Source organism: Rhipicephalus microplus, chromosome X (assembly GCF_043290135.1).
Source record: "Rhipicephalus microplus isolate Deutch F79 chromosome X, USDA_Rmic, whole genome shotgun sequence".
NCBI classification, from domain to species: Eukaryota; Metazoa; Arthropoda; class Arachnida; order Ixodida; family Ixodidae; genus Rhipicephalus; species Rhipicephalus microplus.
Genome location: NC_134710.1, coordinates 219,696,065 through 219,723,221, shown reverse-complemented (window position 1 = coordinate 219,723,221; position 27,157 = coordinate 219,696,065). Strand labels below are relative to the sequence as shown.

General features: G+C 47.2%; 1 protein-coding gene and 1 long non-coding RNA gene across 5 annotated transcripts in view; one reads left to right on the top strand and one right to left on the bottom strand.

The window, feature by feature from the left end:
* Positions 1 to 27,157, bottom strand: part of LOC119187725 (sulfhydryl oxidase 1) — a 142,767-nt gene that overhangs the window by 46,277 nt on the left and 69,333 nt on the right. The gene's annotated exons all lie outside the window — the stretch shown is intronic.
* Positions 1,766 to 10,834, top strand: LOC142775989 (uncharacterized). Its single transcript, XR_012887215.1, has 2 exons — positions 1,766 to 2,612; positions 9,253 to 10,834. It is a non-coding gene; the product is annotated as an uncharacterized LOC142775989 (long non-coding RNA).

The following is a 27,157-nucleotide window of genomic DNA, read 5'->3' as shown; positions in this document are numbered from 1 at the left end:
ACTGAATTAGGCAAACACAGCAAAAAATAACACGAACCATGAACATACGCAGTTTATACAGAAAACACAGTTTGCAGAAAAAAGAGGGGGAGAATACTGCAAAAGGTTCACACGTTTGCACTCATGTTTACTAGGTTCTGAAATACAGTTATATCGGTGACGGTCGCAATGTTTGATAGTAAGCCATTCCACTCGGTTATTGTGCGCGGTATGAAGGATCTAGCCTAATGAAATGTGCGACAAGGGAAGCGTTCGATTTCAAAGGGATAATCGCGGCACGGAAAGATGGCAGGGGGTGGCCTAAAGAAGTCCTCGTGAAGTCATGTGTGATGGTAGAGCTTATGAAGTAGTCATAAGCGAGCAATTTTACGGCAACGTGATAAGAGTTCCAGTTCGGCACAAAGTTTCAATGAAGTGACGCTGGTATGACGTGAATAATCAGAAAAAAATAAAACGTACAGCACGGTTCTGCAGGGCTTCGATGTTTTTGATAATGTAGTCTTGACCGGGATCCCAAATGGCCGACGCATATTCCATTTTAGGACGGATTAGGGTGATATAAGCCAGTTTACACAAGAGCGAGGTAGTGTGTTGCAAGTTATGTTTAAGGAACCCGAGTGAGCGATTGGCTGAAGCAAGGGTGACGGTAATGTAGGGATGCCATGACAGGTCAGACTGAATGTTAACCCCAAGGTATTTATAAGAGGTCGTAAGCTCCACTGAAGTATTACTTAGCAAGTAAGACGTTGGAATATGGGATGTTCTTTTAGTAAAACACATTAGCTTAGTCTTTGAAGAATTTAGTGTCATTTGCCATGCTGTGCACCACGAAGTTAAAGAGACAAGATCGGATTATAGAGATTGCTGATCAGTTTCAGATAAAATAGAACGGTAAATGACACAATCGTCAGTGAATAGCCTAACTTTAGAATTGACTGAAGAGGGTAAGTCATTAATATAAATAAGAAAAAGCAAGGAACCAATCACACTTCCTTGGGGAACTCCAGATGAGACTTCAATAAAAGGATGATGATGATGATGATGTTTGGTGCTTTGTGACGCAAGGGCCATTTGATGGCCAAAAAGCGCCAGTTCTTGGGGCAAGAGATGTGAACAATGATTGTGATTAGCGGCTGTATAAGGGCCTTCAAATTCCTCGCCCTAAGGCGGGTAAAAACATAGAAGTAATAAAATCATGAGCATGCATGAAAAGTGTGTGGTGTTAATGAATGACGAAAGTTTGTGATAATAAAAACCATAGTGGGCACATATGGCATAAGCACTAGTGCCTCGATCGTTCACATCCTTGCGTCCAAGGGCCGTGAGGCAAGTGCTTTGTTGGATGTAGCCACCGCAGCGGAGACCTCTCTCAAGAGGTCGTGCTACGGAATGCCTGAGTATATGATATGAAAAGTACGAATTTCTTTTAAAAACGCTAACAATGATTTATGACTAAAAAGTGGTTCCCTACCGATGAACATTGCAGGATGCAGTGGTATCTGTTGTCGGTAGGGTAATGGAAAGTGTTGTCTTCTTAGCTTGTCTAATTCTTTGCACTGTGTTAGAATGTGAAGTACGGTGAGTGCTTCTCCACATCTGTCACACAAATACCGATCGCCCCCAGATAAAAGAAATGAATGTGTTGTGTGTGTATGGCCTATTCTTAACCTTGTAAGGATTACTTCGGTGTGGCGTGATTTTGATACTGGCGGCCAATGACCAAGTTGTGGCTTGATGACATGCAATTTATTCCTTGTGTGTGCGTCCCATGTGCTCTGCCAATAACCCCTGAGCTTTCGCTTTTGTACAGCTTTCAAGTCGAGTGCAGGAATCGGTATTGAAGTGTTGATAGCGGTTTTGTTGGCGGATCCAGCTAGCTAGTCCACCAGAACATTGCCTTGTATTTCGCGGTGTCCTGGCACCCAGCAGACTATCACATGCTGCTTGGATGAGTAGACTGTGCGTAAAAGCGAATAAAGCGAGACAAGGACAGCGTTTTTGTGCTTTTTAGGTGTTTTTAGAGATTTTACTATGCTTAGGGAATCTGTATACAGTCGAAACTTGCAATAACGAAACCCCGCGAGTACGAAATCCCCGCGGTAACGAAATATTTCCGGATCCCCGGCGAACGTTCATAGAAGCCCATGTATTACGTATTTCCCGGCAACAAAATGTTTTTGGACAGCGATCCCGCATTAACGAATTTTCTACTACAGTGCGGGCCTTATTTTACCCTCCCGCCAAAGGTTAACCAGGGGTGGTACAGCTGCGCCAATTGCGCTATTTTGATACAATTTCATTTCTTTGAGCCAAGCTGCGCCAAAACCCTGAAATTTGTTGAAATTGTGCCATGCTGCGCCAAAGTGCTCGACTAGCTGCAAAATTTCTCTGTTGCGCTAATTTTAGTGGGAAATAAATGCTCTGTTGGCAACTATTACAAGGCATTATCCAATCCAATCCAGTTGCCCAGACGCTGTGCAGGCCAACGTTGTATAAACGTTGGTGCGGGTGGGTGCTGGGGCTGGGCACTCGACAAGTTGTTGCGTTTTGCTGTATTTTGTCTGCTGGCTACAAGGCTGCTGGCTGTACATGGACATTTAACATGAGCAAAGGTAAGCACCTATTCAAACTCTGCTTCGCGCAAAAAACTTTGTGGGTGTGCAACCGGTTTATTCAAGCGAGTGTAATCTTTTGACGAACGCTGCCGACATAGCCAGTAGAATGGAGGCCGAGTCAGCACACCGCCATTGTTAAAGTAGCAGGGCTCACATTCTCTTATTCGCGTGTCATAAAATGTTAAGACGCACCCATTCTAAATGTTCTAACGGCTGAATTTCAGAGACAGATGAAAATTTCAGAGAGAGAGTTTAACTTTGACACGAGTATGCTGGTAAGCATGGGAAACGCACAAAGATTACGCGCGATGGCGTTTACGATCAGGCGTGCTTGTGCTGACATCTCTTGCGGTAGGCATCTTTAGCTTTCTAGTCAGCGCGTGTGGCGTAGCCTTGTTGACGTGGCTATAAACGTGCTGCACGCATTTAGTACGGGGCAACGGAAACGTGATGTTCGCTGCAACCTCCTTCTGCGAAACGACAAGGAGTGCGTCGCACATGCACTATCAGAAGCTGTGTACCCAAGAAGATCCTAGCATTATCCGAGCTTGCGGTCACGGCCGGGCCGGGTACGAAGAACACTCGCACGGTGCAGCAAGTGCACGGGCAGTGAACTGGCGCGAGATTAGTAATGATATATGATGATATATGGTGTTTTTTGGCGCAAGGGCCATTTGTTGGCCAAAGAGCGCCATTTCATCTTACTAAAAATATGGACAATGATTGTGATAAGCGGCTGTATAAGGGCCATAAAATTCCTCGCGATAAGGCGGGTAAGAACATACAAGTAATAAAATGATGACCATGCCATGAAAGATGTGTGTGGTGTGAATGATGCCAAAGTTGGTGATAATAAAGACGATGGCGGATATGTATGGCATTAGCACAAGTGCCTCACTCGTTCATACCCTTGCGTCCAAGGGCCGTGAGGCAAGTGCTTTCTTGTGTAACCTCCGCAGCAAAAACCTCTCTAGAGAGGTTGTGCTACGGAATTCCCAGGTATATGATATGAAAATTATCAATTTCTTTCAAAAACGCTAACAATGATTTATGACTAAAAAGCGGTTCCCTACCGATGAACATTGCAGGGTGTAAAGGTATATGCTGTCGGTAGGGTAATGGAACATGTCGTTTTTTTAGAGTTTCTAAGTGTTTGCACTGGATTAATATGTGAAGGACTGTCAATGCTTCACCACATCTGTCACACAATGGTGGATTGCCACCAGACAAAAGATATGTGTGTGTCGTGTATGTGTGTCCTATCCTGAGTCTCGTTAGTATTACCTCTGTATGACGCGATTTCGATACGGGCAGCCAATGACCAAGGTGTGGCTTAATAACGTGTAGTTTGTTTTGTGTGTGTGTATCCCACTTGCTCTGCCAGTATACCCTGAGGTTTCGTTTGAGAGACGGCTTAAGATCAAGGGCCGGGTTTGATATGAATGTAGGGGCAGTGCTTTTGTGGACGGATGCAGCGAGCTGATCCGCCCTCACGTTGCCTTGAATCTCATGGTGCCCTGGCACCCAGCACACTACAACATGTTGGTTGAGTGTGTAGAGTGTGCATAAAATGGAGTAAAGTGAAACGAGGACAGGGTTTTTTTGTTTTTTAAGACTGTGCAGAGCCGTTACCACACTGAGGGAGTCTGTAAAAATTACTGCTTTTTGTATTTGTAATTTTTTGATGTGTTTAGCTGCCACAAGTATCGCGTAAGCTTCCGCTGTGAAGATACTTGTGCCTGGATGTAGAAGGCCAGCATCCGAAAAGGAAGGGCCAACAGCAGCGTAGGACACAGAGGAGTTAGACTTAGAGGCATCTGTAAAGAACTCAGGACGTGTGTATTTGTGTTGAAGTTCCAGGAAGTATGTTCCAATATGGGCAATAGGCGCATGTTGAGTAATTTCTAGGAAAGACACATCGCAATCTATAGTCTGCCACTGCCACGGTGGAAGGTATGCTACAGGAGCCATTAAATTGTGTCCTCAGCTAGACCCTTCAGGCGAACTGCGAAGGGCTGCCTCATTGAAGGCCTGTTTTGAAACAGAATGGAGCTCGACAAATCATTAATAGTAGAGTATGAGGGGTGCCTCTTGTATGCTTTCACCTTAAGAAAATATACAAAGGACATGTAAGTTCTTTGCAGATGAAGCGACCACTCATTTGACTCAACGTAAAGGCTTTCAACGGGGCTGGTGCGAAAAGCACCCATAGAAAGGCGGATGCCTAAATGGTGCACGGGATCCAGCATCTTCAAAGCGCTTTGAGTCGCAGACTGATAAACAATGGCCCCATAATCTAAGCGGGTGCGAATGAGGCTTCTATACAGATTCAAAAGGCATTTCCTGTCACTACCCCACGTAGTACGTGACAACACTTTTATAACATTCATGGCTTTTAAACATTTTGTTTTTAAATTCTTTATGTGTGGTACGAAGGTCAACTTGTTGTCCAAGATTAAGCCTAGGAATTTATGCTCCGCATTCACAGACAGACGTTGGCCGTTCAGTTCAATGTCGGGTTCTGAGTGCATGCCTCTCTTTCGAAAGAACAAGACACACGTGCTTTTTCCTGGGTTCAGCCGGAATCCATTTTCCTCTGCCCATTTGGAGACCTTGTTTAAACCTAACTGAACCTGCCGCTCACACATTTCTAGGTTGCATGACTTAAAGCCAAGCTGGACGTCATCGACATATGTGGAATAGAACATGTTGCGGGGGATGGACAGGTGCAAAAAATTCATTTTAATAATAAAAAGTGTACAACTAAGTACACCACCTTGCGGTACTCCCGTTTCTTGCACAAATGTTTGCGAGAGAATACTGCCCACACGGACACGGAATTTCCGATTGGACAAGTAACTCCCGATTATGGAAAGCATTCTACCGCGCACACCCAGGTGAGACAAGTCTCTTAATATGCCAAAACGCCATGCTGTGTCGTAGGCCTTCACGATATCGAGAAACACTGAGAGGAAGTATTGTTTGTGGACGAAAGCGTCTCGGATCTGTGCCTCGATACGCACCAGATGGTCGGTGGTGGATCTACCCTCCCGAAACCCACACTGAAATTGGTCGAGCAGATTGTGTGTTTCAAGGAAATGTAAAAGTCGGCGGTTTATCATTTTTTCAAAAAGTTTACAAGGGCAGCTGGTTAGTGCAACGGGCCTATAACTTGAAACTAAGGAAGGGTCCTTGCCCTGTTTCAAAATTGGGATAACAATAGCCTCTTTCCAAGAAGCAGGGATGGTGCCTGAAAGCCAGATAGCATTGTATAGAGAGAGTAAAGTTTTTCGCGTTTCGAGCGGCAGGTTTTTCAACATTTCATACGTGACACGGTCGTAGCCTGGTGCAGAATTACTGCTAGAGTTTAGTGATGTTTGTAGCTCAGCTAAGTTGAAAGGTTGGTTGTATGCCTCGTGTTTTGTGCACTTATATTCTAGTTTCTGTTTTTCTATCCTTGCTTTATATCTTTAGAAAACTTCAGTATAGTGTGCCGAGCTAGACACTTGCTCGTAGTGTGCACCGAGGAAGTTCGCCTGATCTTCCAGGCTGTCACCCTGTGTGTTTACGAGTGGGAGTGAGTGTACTTGTCTTCCTGCTACCCTACGAACCATGTCCCAGACTTTAGCCTCTTGTGTATATGAATTTATCCCTGATAAAAACTTGTGCCAGCTTTCTCTTCTGGCCTGCCGACGCGTTCTCCTGCCACGAGATTTTATTTTTTTAAAGCTCTCAAGGTTTTCCGCTGTCGGCGAGTTGCGCAGCAACCTCCATGCCCTGTTACGTTCCTTTCGCGCATTCTGACACTCAGTGTTCCACCACGGGACGTGTAGTTTGCCGGGCAGTCCAGATGTTTGTGGAATGCACTTGGTTGCTGCGTCAGTAAGAAAAGCTGTGAAGTACTGCACAGCTTCATCTATGCCTAACCCGCATATGTCAGTCCAATTTAGGTGAGTAAGCTTTTGAAATTGTTCCCAGTTGGCTTTGTTTACCAGCCATTTGGGAACATGTGGAGGACATTCATTTATTATTGGTGTACTCAAAACTAAAGGGAAATGTTCACTTCCGTATGGATTATTTATGACTTTCCACTGAAGTAATGGTACAAGTGAAGGAGATGCGATACTGAGGTCTATAGAAGAGTAAGTTTTGTTGGCAAGGTTATAGTATGTTGCCTCTTTCCTATTCAACAGACAAGCACCCGATGAAATGAGGAATTGTTCAATGAGACGACCTCGGGCATCACAGCGAGAGTCACCCCACAGACCATTATGTGCGTTCAGGTCCCCAAGGACCAGATAAGGTTCAGGTAGTTCGTCTATTAAAGACTGGAATTGAAGTTTTTCGAGACGGTGGTGCGGAGGTATGTACAAAGAGCAGACAGTGACAAGTTTGTTTAGAATAACTGCTCGGACAGCCACCGCCTCGAGGGAAGTTTGAAGGGGTAATTGTGTGCATGCTATACCTTGACTTACTATAACCGCTACACCACCGGATGGTAGCATGGCATCATCTCTATCCTTTCGGAAGATTATGTAGTTACGTAAAAAGTTTGTGTTAGTTCGTTTTAAGTGTGTCTCTTATACACACAGCACTCTTGGATTGTGTTCATGGAGGAGTTCTTGTAAGTCATCGAGGTTTCGAAGAAGGCCTCGGATGTTCCACTGTAATATTTCTGTCTGCATATTTAAACAAGAGAGATGCTGCTGTGCGTACAAAGAGCATCCGGTGTTGGAGTGAGCTCGTTAATTCAGGTGGCAGGACGGTCGTCCGGCCCCGTTATTGGTTTTTTAATTTTCTTGGCGCGCTCCAAGGAGGTGCGCCGCTCTTTTGGTACCAAGGGTACCGTTGTATCCATTGCCTCCTCAGAGGCACTGGGTTCCCGCACATGTGAGCTGGTGGTTCGGGTTTTAGGCCTCGCCTGGTGAGGGGAGGCCTTGAGACCAGAGGACCCTGGAGTCTCCGGCCTCAATTCGCTAGGAGGCGGAGTAGACTGAACTACTGCCGCCTTGGGGGCAGGTGCCACAGCCGTGGGCTCGCTCTGCGCTGGCCGAAGGAGTGACGAGGGCTGGTGCGGCGTTGCCCCCTGACGCGCCGCATCAGCATATGTAGCACCATAAAATGGCGACACTCTTCGTCTTGCTTCCTTGAATGTGATATTTTCTTTAATTTTCAACGTGATGATTTCCTTTTCTTTTTTCCAAAATGAGCAAGACCGTGAGTATGCGGCATGATTTCCGCCACAGTTCACACAGTGTGATGGTTCTTCGCAATTGTCAGAATTGTGGCCTGACACTCCACATTGTGCACAAGTTTGGTGACCACGACAGCTTTGTGAGCCGTGGCCATACTTCTGGCATTTAAAACAACGACGTGGGTTAGGTATGTATGGTCTGATCGACGTCTTAGTGTACCCTGTTTGAATACTTTCTGGCAGATTACTGGAAGCGAACGTGAGTATTAGGTGTTTTGTTGGTGTTACCTTGTTGTCTCTTTTAATGGTGATCCTTTGTACATTGGTCGCATTCTGACTCTTCCACCCCTCCAGAAGTTCCTCTTCAGTCAAGCCGAGTAAATCAGCATCAGATACTACTCCACGGGTTGTGTTCATGGATCTGTGTGGCGTTACAGTTATGGGAGTGTCACCAAAAGTTGAAAGATTCTGTAGCTTTTCATACTGTTCTTTTTCTCGAACTTCAAGGAGGAGGTCTCCGCTAGCCATCTTGGTAACTTTGTACCCGGCTCCTAGAGTTTCTGTGAGACATCTGGCTACTACAAAGGGGGATACAGTTCTGGCTTGCTTGCTGCTTATCTCACTATGTATAACATGAAAATGGGGGAAGTTTTCAGTTGATAGGTTGAAAAATCTTAAGTCTTCGGTGCGTACGCGCTTTAAGGCGGTACGATCACTTAATAATGAAAATGCTCTATGCAAGCCAGTTTAACTTTCTTCAGAAGCGTTGGCGGCCACCCACCACGGAGCCCAACGAGGGGACGCTACAAGTTTGCGGGTGCTAAAACCTGCAGACGCCAGCCGTACAACGCTACTATAACCCAATGCGCCTAGACCAAGGTAGGCTATTTGCACAGGGTTAACCCTAGCCACCAGGAAGTTTGGAAGTAAACAGAAGAGAGGAGAAGACAGGACAGATAAAAAGTGAAAGATAAAGACAAAGATGTAGGGAGAGAGAGATAGGAAAAGGCGACTGCCGATTTCCCCTGGGTGGGTCAGCCCAGGAGTGCCGTCTACGTGAAGCCGGGGCCAAAGGGGTGTGTTGCCTCTGCTGGGGGGCCTTAAAAGCCCAATCACCCAGCATCGGCTCAACCCCCAGGATCCCCTTTTCCCCGGACACGGCTCAGCCACGCACGGCTAGGCGTGGGAGGAGATCGAAATCCCCCCCCCCGTTAGCTCGGATCCGTGGTGTCGCTACACACCAAACGCCTACTTGCGCAGGCGCCCCTGCGGGGGCACGAGATTAGTAGGCGACGAGGCTTGGATCCATGTGGCAAAGGGCACCGCGTTTTAAGAAAACGATGCCGATTTTTGCACCATTGTATTTCATATTGCACTTTTTGTGTGCGTGTGCTTTCTGTTTTAGATGGCATGGGCTTTTCATGACTATTTTGTTTCTTACAGGTAGAAGCACGAAATTCAGTGCGTCGGTCGTAAACGAAGTGGATTGCAACGGCGATGCTATCTGCAAGTGGTGCAAGCCAGGTGTAAAGGACACGGAGGCTTTTTGCATTCTTTGCAGTGCGACAATTTCCTGTGCGCAGCATGGCACTGCTGCTGTCAAGCGGCATGCAAGCCAAAAAAAGCATCTGGAGGCAGAAGCAAAGCGGCGAGCCTCAAGTGGTGTGCTGCTAACTCCCAAAACTGTGCAAGGCACGATATATTTTTCGCAGGGAATGTTTCGTGCCACATTGCAAGATCAAGTATGTGGGGCAGAAGCCATTTTTGCTATGGCTGTTGCTTCAAAGGACATTCCCTATGCCTGGAGCACTACTGCTACGGACATTTATAAAAAAACATTTACTGACAAGGACATGGCCAAAAATTTCAACCGCGCAAGGGCCAAGCATTTTACATCATCTCTGATGGGCTGGGGCACTTCTTCAAATCAAAGCTCGTTGCAGAGTTGTGTCGGCCGAATGTGTTTTTTGCCCTTGTGATTGATGAAACTCTAAAGCCTGAGCAGCTTGTCCAGCAGTTAGATCTACTTGTGCGGTATTTCTCCGAGAGTAGGCATGCACGTTATGCGAGAGTGCGCATAACGCGCATACGAGCATATTTTCGACAGTTAACTGTCGAAAACATGTGTATTTATGTTGTAGTTCAAGAATGTATATCTGGATGTGTGTAATTGGTGCATGCTTCGTAACCTCTAAGAAAGACACGTCGCAATCTATCGCCTGCCAGGGCCACTGTGGCAGGCATACTACAGGAGCCATCAAACAGTGTTCGAGTGGCACACTGGTTTCCTTCGCTAGGCCTCTCAGACGGAGTGATTAAGGCTGTCTCATGGAAGGCCGTTTTTCGAACATAGCAAGGCTTGACACGTCATCAATTGTGGAATGTGATGTGTGATCCTTGTCTGTGCTTACATTAAAATAATATTTAAAAGTCATGTAACATCTCTGTAGGTGGAGCGACCATTCGTTCGATTCTACGAACAGGCTCTTTACAAGGATAGTGTGAAAAGCACCCGTAGAGAGGCGAAAGCCTAGATGATGAACAGGATCAAGCATTTTGAGGGCAGTAGGTGTCGCAGACTGATATGCTATTGCCCTATAGTCTAGGCGCGTACGTACGAGGCTTTTATACAAATTCATTAAACACTTCTTGCCGCTTCCCCACGTAGTGCGAGACAACATTTTTAGAACGTTCATAGCTTTTATTAACTTGTTTTTTAAATATTTGATGTGTGGTATGAAGGTTAGCTTAGTGTCCAAGATGAGGCCCAAAAATTTTTGTTCGGTATTAACAGAAAGACGTTAACCATGCAGTTGAATATCGGGTTCGGGATGGATGCCTCTCTTCCTGGAGAACAAGACACACGTGCTCTTCTGTGCATTGAGACGGAACCCGTTTTCTTCAGCCCAGTTGGAGACTTTGTTCAAACCAAGCTGAACCTGGCGCTCACACACGGCCAGATTGCAAGATCTAAAGCCAAGCTGGACGTCATCGACATATGTACAATAAAACATATTGCGAGGAATGGACAAGTGCAAGAAACTTATTTTGATGAGAAAAAGTATGCAGCTAAGTACACCACCTTGCAACAAGGCCGTTTCCTAGACAAATGTTTGAAAAAGAGTGCTGCCCACTTGGACACAGAATGTCCGGTTCGACAGGTAACTTTCGATTATGTTAAACATTCTTCCCCGCACGCCAAGGTGGGACAGGTCTCTTAGTATTCTAAAGCGCCATGTTGTATCGTAAGCCTTTTCGATATCAAGGAACACAGAGAGAAAATATTGTTTATGGACGAAAGCGTCTCTGATCTGTGGTGGACCTACCCTCTCGAAACCCGAACTGAAATGGGTCGAGTAAATTGTTTGTTTCAAGGAAACGTAAAAGTCGGCAGTTTATCATTTTTTCGAAGACTTTGCACAAGCAGCTTGTAAGTGCAATAGGCCTATAACTCGAAACTGAAGAAGGGTCCTTACCCCCTTTCAAAATGGGAATAATAATAGCCTCTTTCCAAGAAGTAGGAATAGCGCCAGAAAACCAGATAGCATTGTACAAACAAAGTAAGGTTTTTTTGTGTTGCGATTGGTCCGTTTTTTAACATTTCGTAAACCACACGGTCAGAACCTGGGACAGAATTACTGCAGGAGTTTAGAGATGTTTGGAGCTCAGCTAAGCTGAAAGCTTGGTTGTACGCCTCGTATCTAGTACATTTGTGTTCGAGTTTCTGCTTTTCTATTCTTGTTCTGTATTTTTGGAAAGCGTCAGAATAGTGTGACGAGCTGGACACCCGTTCGAAGTGTGTACCGAGGAAGTTCGCCCGATCTTCCAAGGTGTCACCCTGTGTGTTTACGAGTGGGAGTGTGTGTGCTTGTCCTCCTGCTACCCTACCAACCATGTTTCAGACTTTAGCCTCCTGAGTGTATGAATTGATCCCTGACAAAAACTTCTGCCAGCTTTCTCTTCTGGCCTGCCGACACGTTCTCCTGCCTTGAGACTTTATTTTCTTAAAGGTGTCAAGATTTTCGGCTGTCGGTGAGTTCCGAAGCAACCTCCATGCCCTGTTCTGCTCCTTTCGCGCATTCCGACACTCAGTGTTCCACCATGGGACACGTCACTTGCCAGGCATTCCAGATGTTTGCGGTACGCACTTGGCTGCTGCGTCGGTAAGAAAAGCTGTGAAGTACTGCACAGCTTCATTGATGTTAAACCTACATATTTTTGTCCAACTTAAACGAGTAGTGTTGTGGAACTGTTCGCAGTCTGCTTTGTTTATTAGCCATTTGGGAACATGTAGAGGATATTCATATGTTGTTTGTGAACTCAACACTACAGGAAAATGGTCACTTCTATATGGATTATTTATGATTTTCCATTTCAGTAGGGGTAGGAGTAAAGGTGATATGATGCTGAGGTCTATAGACGAGTAAGTTTTGTTGGCGACGTTATAGTATGTTGGCTCTTTCCTATTCAACAAACAGGCACCGGAAGAGAAGAGAAATTGTTCAATGAGACGACCTCGTGCATCACAGCGAGAATCGCCCCACAGTCCACTATGTGCATTTAGGTCCTCAAGGAGCAGATAAAGTTCAGGTAGTTCATATATTAAAGACTGGACTTCACGTATTTCAAGACGGTGGTGCGGAGGTATGTACAAAGAGCAGATGGTGATGAGTTTGTTTAAAAGTACCACTCGAACAGCCACCACCTCAAGGGATATCTGGAGTGGTAAATGTGTACACACCACTCTTTGATTAATCATAATGGCTACGCCACCGGACGACACCACAGCATCATCTCGGTCCTTTCGGTATATGACGTAAGCACGTAAAAAATTTGTATTGGAGGATTTTAGGTGTGTTTTCTGTACACACAGCACTTTTGTTGAGTGTTTGTGTAAGAGCTCTTGGACATCCTCGAAGTTTTTAAGCAGTCCTCTGACGTTCCAATGTATAGTTTGTGTTTCCATATTGGAAGTAAAGTAGAGCTGTGTGTACATTAAGGGAGTGACTTGTTCAAGCTGAAAGTTCGAGCTCAAGTAACAGGGCTATCATCAGGCCCTGTTATGAGCTTTTTAGTTCTCTTGGCCTGCTCCAGAGAGCCGCACCGCTCTTTCGACACCAGGGGTGCCGCTGTATCCATTGCCTCCTCGGAGGCAATGGATGCCCGCACATGCGAGCTGGTTATTCGAAGTTTGGGCCTCGCCTGGCGAGGTGAGGCCCTGAGACCCGAGGACCCTGGAGTCTCTGGTCTCTGTTCAATAGTAGGCGGAGTAGACTCAACTACTGCTGCCTTGGGGGCAGGCGCCACAGCCAATGGCTCGCTCTGCGCAGGCCGAAGGAGTGGCGAGGGCTGGTGCGACGTTGCCCCCTGGCGTGCCGCATCAGCATATGCGGAGCCATAAAATGGCGAGACTCTTCTTTTTGCTTTTTTAACTGTAATGTTTTCTTTTATCTTAAAATGCGATGATCTCTTTTTCTTTTTTCCAGAAAGAACAGGAATGTGAGTATGCGGCAATATTACCACCACAGTGCACACAGTGTGCAGGTGCTTCGCAGTTGTCCGACGCATGGCCCACGACTCCACACAGAGCACAAGTTTTCCGGCCACGACAGCTTTGCGAGCCGTGGCCATATTTCTGACATTGGAAGCGACGGCGGGGGTTGGGAATATATGGCCTCACGGATGTCTTTGTATACCCAGTTTGAATGGTTTCCAACAAATCGCTCGGCAAATTGCTCGAAGCAAAGGTCAGTATTAAGTGTTTCGTTGGTGTTTCTTTTTTATCTCTTATCTTAATACGCTGTATGTTTGTCCCGTTCTGGCTCTTCCATCCTTCCAGAAGTTCAGCTTCGGTCAGGTCAAGCAAATTTGCGTCTGTTACTACCCCGCGAGCAGAGTTCATGGACCTGTGCAGCGTAATACTGATGGGTGTGTCGCCAAAAGTTGTGAGAGTGTTCAGCTTTTCGAATTGGTCTTTGTCACGTATCTCAAGGAGTAGATCTCTGCTGGCCATTTTGGTAACCTTGTACCCGGCATTGAGAGTTTCGGTTAAGCACCTAGCCACTACGAAGGGGGATACAGTTTTGGCTTGCTTGTTAGTTTTCTCGCAGTGTATAACATGAAATTGAGGAAAGATTTGTCTTGGCCGGTTGAAAAAATTGATATCTTCGGAGCGTACCCACTTTGAGGAGGCACGATCACTAAGCAAAGGGAATGCTTTATGCATGCTAATTGTATGTTGTTCACCAGCGTTGGTGGCCACCCACCACGGAGCCCAACGAGGGGACGCTGCAAGTTTGCAGATGCTGAAAGCTTGCAGACATCAGCTGTACAACACTGCTATAACCCAATGCGCCTGGGTCAAAGTAGGCTATTTGCACAGGGTTAACCCTTGCCGCCGAGAAAATTGGAAGTAAACAGAAGGGAGAAAAAGACAGGAAAGCTAAAAAGTAAGAAAGACGAAGATGTAGAGAGAGAGAGAGAGAGAGAGAGATAGGAAAAGGCGACTGCCGATTTCCCCTAGGTGGGTCAGCCCAGGGGTGCCGTCTACGTGAAGCTGGGGCCAAAGGGGTGTGTTGCCTCTGCTGGGGCGCCTTAAAGGCCCAATCACCCGGCGTCGGCTCAACCCCCAGGATCCCCTCTTCCCCGGACACGGCCAAGCCATGCATGGCTAGGCTAGCGAGGGAGTCAAAAGTCCCCTGTTAGCTCGGGTCCAAGTTGTCGCAACACACCAAATGCCTACTTGCGCAGCCGCCCCTGCGGGGTTCAACAAAAGGAGAGTTAAAGTTATTGACAGACGTGAATTGTTTTCTACTGGAAAGAGAGGCTTGCAGCCAGGTGAGAACAAGTGGGTGAATATTAAGCTGCCTAAGTTTCAGTAAGAGCTGATGATGAGAGACACGATCAAATACTTTTGAAAAATCAAGGAATATGGCTTCAGTTTGAAAGCCAGCGCCCAATGATGAGTGGAAGTCATGAGTAAATCCCGTGAGTTGAGTTTCGCATGAATAGCCCTTGCAAAAACCATGCTGGTATTTGAAGATGATAGTGTGTTCCTCTAAATAGGATATTACCTGTGAGTGTATAATGTGTTCCAAAAGTTTACATATGGTACTAGTTAAAGATATGGGTCTGTAATTAAGCAGGGATGAGTGATTACCAGATTTAAATGGCGGCACTACTTTTGATATTTGCTAGTCGTGAGGAATGGTGCCTGATGATAACGATATAAAAAAAATATTTGTCAAAAAGTGATAGATACCTGAGGAAATATTTTTTGGCATTTTATTATTGAAGCCATTATAATTGGATACAGACGAAGTTTTCAACTTACCGAGTAAAGAGATGATACCAGCTTTGTCGATTATTATTTCAGACATATTAATACCAAGAAAGTAACAATGCCTCGTGCCTATCGGTCCGCTGATTGCAGCGGATACCTATCGGCAGGATGACGCTACTTCAATCACCAGAAGCAGCGTTCTGCACAGGTTAGAACAGGGCCAAGAAAGTTTTGAACACTTCTACACCTCCTAACACTAACCTCACCCCCCTTTTTTTTTCCTTCCACGATGGGGTTAGGTTTAGGGCACAACTTCTCAGATCGCTTGGCACGTTCGACCAGGTGAAGTAACAACAGTGTCAGTGTGCGCCCGTTGGGCCTGGCAATGGCACCGAATGTCTTAAACTTGCGTCGTCCCGGCGATATATATATCTGTCGCTGGCGTGACGAAACTTCCAGACAGAAACTGCAAGCCAGGCAGCATACGCTTTCAGTTGCTAACATGTCATAGCCGTGTTTGCTGACACGGAAATTCTTATCTCCCCCGAAGCACTGGTGGCTACAGCAATGCAGTTTTGTCTTGAAGTAGCGTCATCCTGCCGATAGGTATCTGCTGCAATCAGCGGACCGATAGGCACGAGGCGTTGTTACTTTGTCTGGTCGAGCGTGTTTTGCAAGTGTCCTTACTTAATGAGAAATGTCTTACACAGTGGTTTGGGGTTAGGGTCTATGTGCTTGGATTGACCGATGATGCAAAACTGCAAGTGGCAAATGCGGCCTTCATTTCTCGCTGAAATTAGCACAACTATAAATATCGTGAGGCTGATCGGGCATTTTGGTGCAGCGTGGCGCAATTTCAGCAAATTTTACGGTTTGGGCACATCTCGGCACAACAATGGGAAATTGAACCAATTTGGCACAATTGGCACAGCTGTTGCACCCCTGATGTGGCCATGAAGTCGGACCACCGGAGATCTGCTTTACTGAAAGCACTATGCACAAAGGTGAGGTTGACATGAAGTTTGGCTTGAAACTTTGCACCATGGTATAGTCAGTCATATAATGTAAAACCAAAAAGGCTTATCAAGCTAATGTGAATAAAACTTTGCTATCACGAATGCCTACTCATACTCAAGGCTCAGGAAGCACAGAAGGGCTGAAATCTCATTAGCAATAAATGTGCACGTCAAGCTCAGGAAATCTGGTCACGACACTACAGCAGTGCTAGACACGAGGAAACAGATACCACAAAACACTGCTTGAACGATACAGGTGTTACAGCACATACTGTACAACCAACCAATATGCCAGAAGGCACACTTTCATAGTATAATATGAAACACTTAAAAAAAAAAGAAGTTTTTGAGCACTTTGTCCTCATTCAGTGTTGTGTGCGATAACAAGCAATACCTACACAAAGCGCAATAAAAAGCAGCGTAAAGAGCAAAGGGACAGGCCATAAGACACCAGGGTACAAATTTATACAAAATTCATTCCTACTTAAAAAATGCATGATACATTGAGGCATGTAGAAAGTAGTACTGTACTTTTCAAACTCTGCCTGCTTTCATACTTTTTTTTCGTTTCATCTTCTATGGTCTCTCCACGGAAAGCACAGACACCACAAATCAAAAAGGCTTTGTTTTGTTTGTCTTTGCAGAAGCGCCTTGATCTAGGTCACGCTCTAACAGCTATATGTGCACAAAATGAAATAAATAATAAAGGGCCTTTATGAGAACGATACCCACTTTGCGTAGGCAGGCATTGTTCATGTTCACCTACTGTGGTAGCTTAGCAGCTTAGATGTTGTCCTGCTAACCTTAAGGGTGCCGAGCTCCATTCCTGGCCACATGAAGCCTTACTACCAGAGCTTCTTTCCATTCAAAGCTGTATAGTAAAGCCCCAGTGATATGACAACAGTTCGTACAAATTGCAGCATGATATTGTTACGTGGAAAATAACAGTTGTCGGTCCGCAGCCACAACGCAGCTCACTAACAACATCCACGTCTTTTCCCTCAGTCTGAGGCACCTTACTTGGGTATGCCCCACTATGCCCTCTTTCAGTCAGACGAAATCACGTAACACGACCCCCGGGGGCAAAAGCGCCGACCCGGCGAGTTTACGGGGCCACAGCAGGAGCAGTGTGGTAACGCTTGAGCCTTGATACGTGGACGATGTCCCTTGACAGCAGAGCGGAAGAGGTTGATGGATTATCAGGGACAATTTCATATGTAGTGTCGGTCACTCGTCTAAGCACGCGGTATGGGCCCGTGAAACGAGAGAGAAGTTTTTCTGACAGGCCTGCATGTCGCGTAGGGGACCAAAGAAGAACGAGGGAGCCTGTTGGAAAGTGTTCGTCGCGATGCCGCTCGTCGTAACGATGCTTCTGCGAGTCTTGGGACGCCATTAATCTGCTGCGGGCAAGCTGACGAGCATGGTCAGCTCGGGTAATAGCGTCGCGTGCATATTCAGAAGTATACTGCGCAGCGGCTGGCAGGAAGGTATCCAACGGCAATGTTGGTTCGCGTCCAAACAGAAGGTAAAATGGCGAGTACCCGGCAGTGTCATGCCGGGAGGAATTGTATGCGAACGTCACGTAGGGTAGTGCAAGGTCCCAATCACGATGGTCGGCCGAGACGTATTTCGATAGCATGTCTGTCAAGGTGCGGTTTAAACGTTCTGTAAGCCCGTTTGTCTGGGGGTGGTACGATGTCGTGAGCTTATGTTGGGTAGAGCAGGAACGCAGGATATCGTCAACCACTTTCGAAAGGAACGTACGGCCTCGGTCTGTCAGCAGTTGACGAGGGGCTCCATACACTAAAATGAGATCGCGTAGTAGAAAATCAGCGACGTCTGTAGCGCAGCTTGTTGGCATGGCTCGCGTAACTGCATAACGGGTCGCGTAATCCGTAGCCACCGCGACCCACTTGTTTCCGGAGGCGGATGTTGGGAAGGGACCGAGAAGGTCCAAACCAACACGGAAGAATGGCTCCGATGGGATGTCGATGGGCTGAAGATATCCGGAAGGTAGTCTCGACGGCTTTTTGCGACGCTGGCAAATTTCACAAGCGTTGACATAGCGACGTACAGAACGTGAAAGGCCAGGCCAGTAGAAGTGGTGGCGCACACGGTCATATGTGCGAGAGACACCAAGGTGACCCGCGGTTGGCGCGTCATGGAGCTCGCGTAGGACTGTAGAACGCAGGTGCTTTGGTATGACCAGAAGTAGGTCGTGACCATGGGGTGATAAATTACGCCGATATAAGGTGTGGTCCTTTAAGGTAAACATGCGAACGGAAGCGTCTTGCGGTGAAGATTCGAGCTGTTGTATTAGGCGGCTGATATCCGGACCACGACGCTGCTCGTCCCCGAGATGAAGCAGCTGGGAGATGGAAAGGACGCAGCCCACAGAATCAGTGCTCGTAGGATCGCAGTCGGCCACAGGGTAGCGTGACAGACAATCCACATCTTTGTGCAGTTTTCCTGATTTGTACACTACGGTGTAAGAATACTCCTGGAGGCGGAGTGCCCAGCGGGCGAGACGACCTGTGGGATCTTTGAGGGAGGCGAGCCAGCAGAGAGCGTGGTGGTCAGTAAGAACTATAAATGGTCGGCCGTATAAGTAAGGGCGAAATTTCGCGACTGCCCACACCAGCGCTAGGCATTCGCGCTCTGTGATGGAATAATTACGCTCCGAGGTGGACAGCAGCCTGCTGGCATAAGCTATCACGCGATGCTGCCCACGTTGTCGCTGAGCCAACACAGCGCCTATTCCGTAACCGCTGGCATCGGTGCGCACTTCCGTCGGTGCCGTAGGGTCGAAGTGAGCCAGCACAGGAGCAGAAGTGAGCCAAGTGGTCAGGTCGGAAAATGCTGCTGCTTGCGAGGGACCCCAGGTAAACGTCTCATCCGGTTTGAGTAAATCTGTTAGGGGCCGAGCGATTTCCGCGAAGCTCTTGATGAACCGCCGAAAATAGGAGCAGAGCCCCACAAAGCTGCGGACATCTTTGGCGGTTTTCGGCACAGGAAAGTCCTTCACAGCTCGAACTTTTTCTGGGTCAGGCTGTACACCGTAAGCGTCAACAATATGTCCAAGTATTGTAATGCGACGGCGACCAAACCGGCACTTAGATGAATTCAGCTGAAGGCCGGCGAGACGGAATACATCAAGAATTTTTGACAGTCTCTCAAGGTGCGCTTCAAAAGTGGGAGCAAACACAATCACGTCATCCAGATAACAAAGACACGTAGACCACTTGAATCCATGGAGCAGGGAGTCCATCATTCGTTCAAAAGTGGCGGGGGCATTACATAAGCCGAAAGGCATGAATTTGAATTGGTAGAGGCCATCGGGTGTTACAAAAGCCGTCTTCTCTCGGTCCATGGGGTCCACGGCAATCTGCCAATAACCAGAACGAAGATCGATGGAAGAAAAGTAGGCGGCACCATGGAGGCAATCAAGGGCGTCATCAATGCGGGGCAGAGGGTATGCGTCTTTCTTGGTGATGTTGTTAAGGTGGCGATAGTCCACACAAAATCGCCACGATCCGTCCTTCTTTTTAACTAATACCACCGGGGATGCCCAGGGACTGGAGGATGGTTCAATAATGTCCTTCGCTAGCATCTTGTTCACCTCCTTCTGAATTATGCTCCGCTCAAAAGCAGACACTCTGTAGGGACGGCGGTGAACAGGGTTGGCATCACCTGTGTGTATGCGATGCTGGACAAAGGACGTCTGCCCAAGAGGTCGGTCACCAAAATCGAAAATATCCTGGTAGGCCTCGAGAAGATGTTGTAGGGCTTCAACTTGTGGAGGCAGAAGATCAGTGGCGATCATGTCTACAATTTGACGGCTGCCCGAATGTGTTGCGAGTGATGTGCGCTGCGGTGAAGCAAGTGTGTCTAAGGCAAGCACTTCAATTTGTGAATCGAGCAACGGACACAGGTGGGCCACAGAAATGCCTTGTGGAAGCACATGATTCATGTAGCCGAAATTGACAAGAGGTAGACAAGTTTTGTTATCTGTGATGCTGAGCACCGTATAGGGCACTGCAACATTGTGCGCAAGGAGTACGTCGGTGAGAGGCGTAGCGTAATAGTCACCGTCGGGCACAGCTGGTGAGCACAGAAAATCGACGTACGTCACAGTTTTCGAGGGCAGGCGAACAAAATCGCTGCATTGTAATCGGCATGTAGGTTGGTACGGGGCGGCACTGATTTGTGGCAGTTCAAGGCGGAGCACACCAGCGGAGCAATCAATCAGAGCAGAATTAGCGGCAAGAAAATCGAGGCCTAGTATGAGGTCGTGGGGACATGTTTCAAGCACGGTAAAAAGGACGACCACTTGATGACCGGCTACGGTAAGTTGAGCTGTGCACATACCGACGACAGGGACTTTTGCACCATCTGCAACTTGGACGACACTGGTCAAGGGGGGTGTGAGGACCTTCTTCATGCGACGACGAAAACGCGAACTCATAATACAGACGTGTGCGCCCGTATCTATCAAAGCTTCAACAGGTGTACCATCAACATATACTTCTAGGGTGTTCCGGTTCAAACGTAAGGGCAACAGAGGATTTTTGGGTAAGGTCGACAGGGCAGCTTCACCTCCAGAAGCTGCGCAGCCTAGTTTTCCGGGGACGCGCGGCGGTTGAACGATGGCGAGGGAGAGCGGCGACGCGTGTTTGAACGAGAAGGGCGGCTTTGAGGCGGTGGCGACGACGGGGCAGGGTGGCCGTAGTCCTCAGGGGCAGTAAATGCTGTAGACTGAGTGCGGGTCGGATAACGGTGGTTTGGTGGACGGAATGAGTTACTGTAAGCGGGGTACGAGCCAGAAGACATAGATGGCCATTGACTGCGGCAGTAACGAGCGATGTGTCCTGCGCGACCACAGCGGAAGCAGATTGGCTTATCATCAGCTGTTCGCCATTCAGACGGGTTCCTGGTTCGAATAGAGTACGGACGGCGACGTCTCATGTCCACAGAAGCTATCGAGGGACCAGTATTATCCAGTGTGGATGCAGTGGACAGGATACCAAGGTTAGCGAATTCCTGGCGGACAACTGCCTGGATCAAGGCGACAGCTGGCGTTGAGGCGTCGGGCAACGTCGGTAGCTTGTTGGCAGCCGGGTAAGCGGCCTCGAGTTCACGTCGGACGATGCGCGTCACGTCTTCGGTTGTAGACGGATGACAAGGAGTGGCTTCGCAAGACGACGTTGCCGCGGTGTTGGGTAGGCGCTGAAACTGCTGCAGAATGCGTCGACTCTTCACCTGCTCGAGACGGCGGCACTCTTTGATCACGGCGTCGATGGTCGTTACGTTGGTGAATACAAGCAAACTGAACGCATCGTCGGCGATTCCTTTTAACACGTGCGAAATCTTGTCGGCCTCAGTCATGTTGGGATCGGCCCTTTGACAGAACGCTAAGACGTCTTGAATATAAGTCAAGTAGGGCTCAGTGGACGTCTGTGTACGGACAGCCAATTGCTTTCGGGCATCAAGTTGTTGACCAAACGGGTTGCCAAAAAGGTCGCGGAGCTGTTGTTTAAACATTTCCCAGCTTGTGATTTCGTGCTCGTGGGTCTCAAACCAGGTGCGAGGGGTCTTGTCAAGATAGAAAATGACATTCGCAAGCATAACGGTTGGGTCCCAGCCATATTGCTTGCTGATGCGCTCGTACATGCTAAGCCACTTGTCCACATTCACGTTGTCCTCTCCAGTAAAGGTACCGGGATCACGGGGTTGCGTTAGGGCGACGTACCGGGTTGCTGTCGTTGCTGAGGTAGGTGGCGAAGCCGTATCCTCACCCGGAGCCATGGTAGCAGACTTAAGGAGGCGTCCACTGCGTAGCTCCGTTGCCAGAAGAGCACCCAGCACTTCCACCAAAATGTTACGTGGAAAATAACAGTTGTCGGTCCGCAGCCACAACGCAGCTCACTGACAACGTCCACTTCTTTTCCCTCAGTCTGAGGCACCTTACTTGGGTATGCCCCACTATGCCCTCTTTCAGTCAGACGAAATCACGTAACAATATGAATTGTTAAACACCTGCATACAATCTGAAAAATGATGTTTATTCCAAACAAATTGCAGCCCCGCTGCAAGTCACATTAATGTGAAAACAGCAACTAAAAAATTCAGTGAAGTGCTTAGCACCTCAGGATGCCAATCACCCATAACAACAGGCTCACTACACAACCAACTAGCTAACACAGCTGCGCAATCTCTAATATGTAACCCCGACAACTAGATCAGCCTTTAGCACAGGTATTTATTGAGTTCTGCCAATGTGACATTACCACACATGAGAGTGAATGAAGAGAGCGATAAGCAAAGGAGACACATTCTCCAATCATCAGCCAACAATCTTACGATGAAGAGGGCACACAAGGTAGGAGCAGGAGAAAATTAATGCAGGGGTGTTAGAGTAGATGAGCATGAGCAGCTGTTTTATGGTGACTTTGGTGACTACATGCCATTGAGCCTCATAAGCCCTACGTAGCAGGCAGGTAATCCACAACAGGTGCAAAGGCTAGGTGAGAGAGCTGGCTGCTTGACGTGCTGATGAGAGATTGCATATTTGCAAGTCTCAGGAACACAAGAAATATGGACAGTCAGGTGCGTTCATGCTGCCTCATGTACAGAGAAGCGTATGCACTCAGTAAACACTTGGAAATGACATTATATCTAGCATTATCTTGTGAGATGCATATATTCTAAATTTACCTTAAGCAGTAATATACCGTGTACACTCATGCAAGAACAACACTTTTTTTTCTGTGGTTTTGATGAAGTGCGGCCCTTCCACAGTGTGAAATCTTTGTTCAATTTTCAATCAACCTATACAAAAGCCTATTTATTCGTGACATATCGTATTTACTCGTGTAATGAATGCACTTTTTTCCTCGAAAAATCGGAGCAAAGTTGGGGGGTGCATTTATAACGCATGGTAAACTTTATGAAAACTTTTTTGGGAGGAGCAAAAAATGTGGTAATGTAAAAAAAGTTAGGTTGCGTAGCTTTTTGCAATTGACATACGCATACACTGTTTGAAAACAGCTCCTTTGTTGCACTTTACTCACCTTCAGTGGTTGATGGTGCTATCTTCTGCAAGCTGTCCCCGGGCCGCCCGCGCACGCCATTAAAGTGTATAACCGCGATATCTGCTGTGATCTCGAGAGGCGGCCAAAAGCGTGCACTACAACGCTACGACGCACTTTGCCGACTTCGCGGCAACCTCACACGACGACCGTTGATTTGATTGATATGTGGGGTTTAACGTCCCAAAACCACCATATGATTATGAGAGACGCTGTAGTGGAGGGCTCCGGAAATTTTGACCACCTGGGGTTCTTTAACGTGCGCCCAAATCTGAGCACACGGGCCTACAACGTTTCCGCCTCCATCGTAAACGCAGCCGCCGCAGCCGGGATTTGATCCCGCGACCTGCGGGTCAGCCGCCGAGTACCTTAGCCACTAGACCATCGCGGAGGGGCGCACGACGACCGTGATGATGCCATTGACATTGTAGCAAGTAACCAGCATTGCAGCAAGCTACCCCCGAATCACCAAAACAAACCGTCAATAACAAGATTATACGGAGAAAATAAGGCTGCCGCCTCACTTCTACATGAGAAGTTACTCTGTGCACGGATAACAAGCGAAGCGAGAATCGGGGGTGCTACCATGTTGCAGAAATTGTCACGATCTTTTCTGCACGCAAACTATTTTTTCCTGGTTTTCCAGAAACCTGCAACGCAATAGCGACGAATGACCCTTCACAACAGCAAATCCTGTCGTCGTCGCTCGATAATCACGTGCGCATGGTTGGGCTTCTTCGTATTCGCAGGATGCGATTGTCGGTTGGCGCTGGCAGCTTCGTGACCTTCACTCGCTGCATGCTATCAGCTGCCAGCTGCGATGTCTACACTGACACCGTGTAGACATCGTTCGTGAACCCAACTGTGGCGCACAGATAAGACGGGGGACGTTCTGCGCACAGACAGAGAGAAAAATAATACGGCACGCGGCAACGGGCGAAGTGGGGCAGGGAGCAAGCCGAGGTGGGGGGTGGGTTGGCAAAATAATAAAAAACGGAAGAGATCCAACGGGTGAGGCGGCGCCAGGTGTCGGTTAGCAGGAATGTAGCAGATGAATGTAGGGGGTGCGTTTATTACATGGGGAAAAAAATTCAAATTTTGATGACTGAAGTTGGGGGTGCATTTATTATGCGAGTGCATTCATTATGCGAGTACATACGGTATAAACCTAACGATGAGATACTTGGTGTCGAGTAGCAGACATCCTTGCTAGATGTCTTCATCAGTAACGCTGCTAGGGCTTGGCAAGTCACCACTGCTCGGGTCATCCGCACGTTCATGTATCCAATCATCCTTAGTGCAGTCCATGGTATTGAAAATCTCACAAATAGCTCACAGATAGTTCAGGTTGATGAAGCTGCAGAACAGCTATTGCCATCTGGTGGCTCCTACAAAATGCACTATACGCGACAACCCTGGTGTTTGAAGGCAAGATCTAAAAATTTTTTTTATTTGGACAGCCAAGTTGGGGAGAGAAGCCCTTACATGAGCGCGGCTCTTAGTCGTATATACACGGTATGAAGTATAAAAATTAATTTCCAATAACATTAGCAGTGATGCTACCGTGATCGTCTAGTTTGAAGCAATTTTTGGAGTCGCCAAATTTTCATTTTGGAAGCACTTTGAAGCAAGTAATTCTGCATCTGGGAGCACTATGGTGTAACTAACTTCACATCTTGGAGTAGACTGGAAAAGCTAGTTGCATTCACATTCAAGGTAACGAATAATTATTTTGGGACTCCTTGTGATTCAATGCAAATCTCATGGAGCCAATCATCTTAGAGTGCTCCCTGTTTTACTGGATGATGAAAAACTAATGGCATCATGCTGTGAAGCATACTGAAACAACTTGTTCAGTAATTTTCATAGCAAGTAAATAGAATAGTGGTTCAATAAAATTGTACTTTATAAAATAGCATTCTAAATATGCCTATATGGTTATCAGCGGACATAATACACAAATGCTGTGACACACAACACTAAAAACTTGTACTGTCCCAAATGCATTCTTCCTAACATGATGGCAAGGAGAAAGAAAGGTTCTTTTTCTTCCTTATCGTTTATATTGCTCGGCGTTACATAACGTCACTTATCTTGCCTCATCAAGCCAACCTCCTCTGACACTCCCTTCCACCTCTCTCAGGCTTCTTTTTGCAGAGAAGTTATAAATGGCTAGGGCCTTTGGTTTGTACCCCCGAAACCTCATAGTTTTCTTCGGAAAGAAGTGCAAATAGAAAAAAAGAAAACTAATCTTATTTATAGGCCACAGATGATTAAAGAATGAAAAGCTATTTTGTCTTTGTTGCAATAGAATTTACATGATCATTCTCGACTGGTTTTTGCTGTCGCCATTATGTTTTGTGTCATGTCCAAGTTGACAACATCCCCTGCCACCACACGTTGTGCACGCGGGTCAAAGTGTGTGAGCGGAGGCGATGAACGCGGTTGAAGCAGAGATAAAAAAATGGCAGTGGCTTAGCTCAGCTATGCCAGGATATACGTAGCATTAGCAAAGGTTCAGCTGATTATTCTTAGCTTTTCAGAGTGCCTAGGATTAGCTTGATTATCATGCTTACTGCTGCTGCAATGACACACATATATTTATTTTGCCGGGCGACTACTTGGGAATCCGATGAGTTAAGCTTCATCGCTCTACTGCACCGTTGAGCAGCATTTGCACTCTTCTTCTCCATGGCTATACCACAGTGGCAAACGCCACTCAGAGGCGCTATCAAGCGGCTCCAGTGCAGTGTCAGATGGCGTCTGCACAGGGAAGGCGCTCGCGTCAGCGTCCATATGTCTACCAAGGCTATGACGGCTCTCCTCTGGAAAGCACACACTGGCGGCGGCGAGTCGCGCGCAGCCGCGCAAAATTGCCTCAGCGAGGCCAGTGTAGCTAACGCTACAAAAAAGCCGACCTATTTTCGTTGCACCAAGGGTGCAAGCGATCACACCACACCGTGTGCCAGGCCTGCCATCGATTGCTACTCGTGCAAAGAGGAACACGCCGCCCATCACGTAAGCACGTAAGAATGCAAACGGGAAGAGGGGGCTAGAGCAGCTTCTGTAAACTTTGGCTTTTAAGAGCGAGATCCCGATTGATGGTGCGTGCGCTATTTCGACGGGCATTACAGACAGCTCATATACCTTTCTATGTGCTGTACTCTCAACGCAAACAGGCTGTGTGAAAAGTGCTTCACTTAGTGGAGAGGCCATATAGGGGTTATGCAGTGAGCTTTGATCGCAAGGCGGCCACACCATCATTACGCCATTTCGAATGTCTATTCGTACGTGCCATTCATGCTGTATGTGCATCGGCTTGCAAGAGGTGTTCCAGGTATCTCTATAGTCATCCGATCCCCGTACGGATATTGAACAAGTGAAGGAAGTTCTTCGCAAGTGCGGCGAGTGCACAAACCTTCGAAATAGCAACCCGTCGCTATATAGTGCTCTTCCCGGCTGACGTTAAGCCTTACAATACAATTTTTTGTTGGTATCCCATTCATTGCAAACAGCTTAAAACTAACAAATTGTCTGTTTGAACACTACTTGTTTAACTCAACAGAACTCTGGTTAAAGGGACTATGACCACCCCAGGTGCCGAAGCGGTTTCCATATTGTAAATTATGTAAATGTGAAGCAGACACTAATAGCACAGAATGTTTACGAGAAGTGTAGTGATATCCCGAGATAGCACGCGCCAGCGACTGCGCCCTTTGAGAGTCGCAGCCTCCCACCATCCAAAACGACGCAATGAATGCGATACCGTGATGTTTAATTTTTTTTCTTTTTAACCGCCAGCTATCGACCATGGAAAGCGAGGGGCGGACATGTAACACGGCTTAGCCGCTTCACAGTGGGCCTTCCGACACAGGGCACACTACTGAAAGCTGGGTCATTTAAAACTAAATTGGGGTTCCTACCAGGAGGAGGCATATGCTTTCATTATAAAAAGCACGCGA